Raw genomic sequence first — 3,747 nt, 5'->3', positions numbered from 1 at the left:
TTAACCTTTGGTATTTTAATTATGATGTGTCCTGGTGTGGGCCTCTTTGGATCCCTGATTTTTGGAATTCTCTGAGCTTCTTGGGGTTTTATGTCCATTTTCTTCACCAGGTTAGGGAAGCTTTCCATCATTATTTCTTCAAATAGCTGCCCAACATCTAGATTTTCTTCAGTTACACCAATTAGACGAATATTTGGAGACTTAATCCTCCTTAAATTATTTTTATAGTCTTGGCATTTTTTTTGGTGCCATTCTGATTGAGTGTTCTGATTGGCTTTCCTGTCCTGTAGATAGGGCAAGTGATCCCCCTCTTTATTCACTTTGTTTATTCCTTTGTTTATTCCATTTACTATACTTCTCATCTCAGATAATGTGTTCTCCATTTCAGACTGGTTCCCTTTTATAATTTCCACTTCTATTTTTATGTTTTTTATCTCTTTGTTGAAGTTCTCACTGAATTCATCTACACTTCCAATAAGTTCATTGAGCATCTTTATAACCGGTGTTTGAACTCTGCATCTGTTAGATTACTTGACTCCATTATATCTAGATGTCTGTTCTGTTCTCTCATATGGTTTCTGCTTCTTCATCTTCCCCTTTTTGCTGCCTTTCTGTATCTGTTTCTATGTACTAAGCAAAATTCCTAAGTCTCCTGGTCTTATTAGAGTGGATTTGTGAAGTAGGTGTCCAGTGGCACAGTCCAGAGAGGGGTTCAGCTGCAGACCAAATTTAGCCCCAGCCTGTGCCCCTCCAAATCCACCTGTTAAGATTCAGCAAGCAATCCACAGATGCTGTGCGTATAGTTTCCTCAAAAGGCCATACCAGAAACCAAGGCCAGCTGCCTCCACCAACGTGAGTCTCAGCAAGGGGTCCCTGACTTGTTGAGGATACACCTGGATGTGGCTTGGGTGGGGCTCAACCTGGGGTAGGCAGGGTTTCAGAGAATCCTCTGGGCGGAGCAACCTTTGTTATTCAGTTTGATGACCTCAGGGCTATGACGGTGCTGTGACCACACAATGGAAAGGGGGAGTATTCAACAGGGAATAATGGATACCACTGGCACTTCTGTACCCAGCGAGCCTCTCCTCGGCCTTCACTCTGACAATGTCTCCCTGTAAGTGCCTGGTGCCCTATGGGCGCAGCTGAATCGGCACTGGTGCTTATATGAGCAGATCTGTCACCGCGAAAATAAACTCGTGGACGTGGCCCCTTTAAGAGGCTTCTGCCTCTGCTCCTGCTGCAGTCTCTGTCTCACTCAGCCGCTGGAGACCAGGTCGTCCCGCGTCCTCACTCTGTCCTATCTTCTGCCTTTGCAGAATGCTTTCTTGGATTTCTCCATAGTTGTATGGCTTGTTCTACTAGATCCCAGGTGATTTTTCCTTGCTGCTGCTCCTTGTTTCCGTCACAACTTTGATTTGGTTGCCAGAGGGATGAACAGAGCCTCTATCATCTACTCCATTTTTTCCCCTCACAGTTTTTAATTTTTTAAAACCAATTTATTTATTTATATATTTGTTTAGTTGGTTATTTATTTATTTATTTATTTACATCTTTTTAACATTTTATTTGTTCATTTATTAACATTTTATTTTCACCTCCTCCCTCCTCCCTCTCCTCTGGTAACCACTAGTCCATTGCCCGTGTCCATGAGTCTCTGTTTGTTTGTTCTGCTCATTTTTTGCTTTTAGGTTTATATCCCACATATAAGTGATATCATGTGATTCTCGACTTTTTCTGTTTGGCTTATTTTGCTTAGCATGAGTATCTTGAGGTCTGTCCATGTCGTCGCAAATGGCAGTATTTCATCTCCTCTTATGGCTGAGTAATATTCCATTGTATATATGTACCACAGCTTCTTTATTCAGTCATCTACCGTTTCGATGTAATGTTTGTCCTGTTTTTCACCTTGTCACTGACTCTCCTATTCCACCCATATATGAGATACCCAGCCTAGAAAATCATACATTACATTTTCAAATTTTGGTTTTATAACGTTGATGCTTCATGTATAATTTATTATTTTTATGTATTTTATTTTAACTGAGAGTGAGATTTAGCAAAAACATCATGAGAGTATGCCTTTGTTATTCTTAAAAATGCGTTTCACGACATTGAATTGGTAATGTTTAAAAATTACAGCTTTTATTATATATTACCTAGAAGAAATAGTTTTGACTATGAAATAGAACAATTAGTTAAATACATCTAAAAACACCACTTTCAGAATTGGATGATGAGCAATTATTGCAATCCTATTAACTGTTTACTAAATATGAGCATTTAGAGAAGAAATAGAGCAGTAGAGCTGTTCACAGGTAATTGTCAGTCCGCTTCTGTGATTTTGGTGCCTATAGTTTATAATCTCTGAGCTTTTTTATATAGTTATGAAATTATTTCATCTATGTATTTCCATATACATTGTCTTGTATTTCTTTTGTAGGTTGTTCAGCATTCTTATAATGCTCTAAATGTGGCAGGAATTAGTTGATGTGTCATGATATTTTATTTCATTGTCATTCATAAGAAACAATATGGAATAATTTCAGATAGTGCCTGTGATTGTGTCAAGTTGTTCAATATTTAAATTAAGAAATATTTTTGAGAGTTCCTGAGATCTCTTAATTAAATGACCTTCCAACTTATCCCTAAATTTCCCTATTTAAAAAGACCAAACCAATGATGTTGTAAAAAGTTTTAAAACAATGTTATTTAATTTCTTACTTTTTTCTAAAATTTTTTCTCTGCTTATTAAATAATTTTAGCATTATACTTCAAATAGTCTTCAGAGTGCACACCAGTTAATCACAACATATCAAACTCCTTAATTAAATTTATCTACGAGACACATGAGCCTGATCCCACTGGTGAACAGAGATCAAAACGCTGACATCTTACGACTGCATTAATTTCAGCCTACTAGGTGACTTCTCTGAAGTTATGAAATGAAGTTCTTTGTGTTTTACAGTATAAATTGACATAGGTAAGATTTGGACTCATTTATCATTGTTAGCTCTGATAACTAATTATCAAATAACCCTGGTAATGTTATAACATATTTATTAAATAATTTTGAATTAATTTAAAGTCTTATAAAAAGTGAGGTCAGATAGTCTAGAGGAAATGCACAATTCCGATCTGATAATAGGAGATAAAATGAAATGTGGTAGCAAACAGCACAAGTGGTAATATGGAGCCCTGTCAGGCCATCAGCTGCTGGGACAAACTGAATGTTTCCTCAAAAAGTCCATATATTGAAACTGAACCCCAGTGTGACGGCGATAGGGGGTGGGGCCTTTGGGAGGTGATTAGGTTATGAGGGTAGAGCCCTCCTGAATGGGATTAGTGTCTTTCTAGAAGGAACTCCCGACGGGGCTCCCTCACCCTCGGGAGTCAGGCTTCTCTGTGGAGTCCTCTAGACCTTCTCACTCCACCTAGCACCATTGTTGGGATATGTTCAATTTCCAGAAGCAAAACGGACATTTTTTTTCTTTTATTTTCTGAATGCTGAGAGGAACGATTCTTATTAATAAAATAAATCGTGACGGTGTGATCATGTGAGCCAAACCGTTTGTATATTCTAATAGTAATTTTCTGGAGATAATTATTTCGCCTCAATTTAGAGAAGTGCCTCCAGCTGTGGGCATCTCATTCCAGATGTAAACAGAGCAGGACCCCGTGATAATATGAAACTCACTATTGTACTTTTTTTTTTTTTTTTTTTTTTTTTTTGCACTGTGTTTTTTTTTT

General features: G+C 37.6%; 1 protein-coding gene across 1 annotated transcript in view; it reads left to right on the top strand.

Annotated features, from left to right (window-relative positions):
* TRPC5 (transient receptor potential cation channel subfamily C member 5) overlaps positions 1-3,747 on the top strand; it is a 177,037-nt gene that overhangs the window by 161,902 nt on the left and 11,388 nt on the right. The gene's annotated exons all lie outside the window — the stretch shown is intronic.

The sequence above is a fragment of the Pteropus alecto genome, unplaced genomic scaffold, assembly GCF_000325575.1.
Source record: "Pteropus alecto unplaced genomic scaffold, ASM32557v1 scaffold107, whole genome shotgun sequence".
Classification (NCBI taxonomy): domain Eukaryota; kingdom Metazoa; phylum Chordata; class Mammalia; order Chiroptera; family Pteropodidae; genus Pteropus; species Pteropus alecto.
The sequence above is the reverse complement of the archived record's forward strand: the minus strand, read 5'-3'. Positions and strand labels throughout refer to the sequence as shown.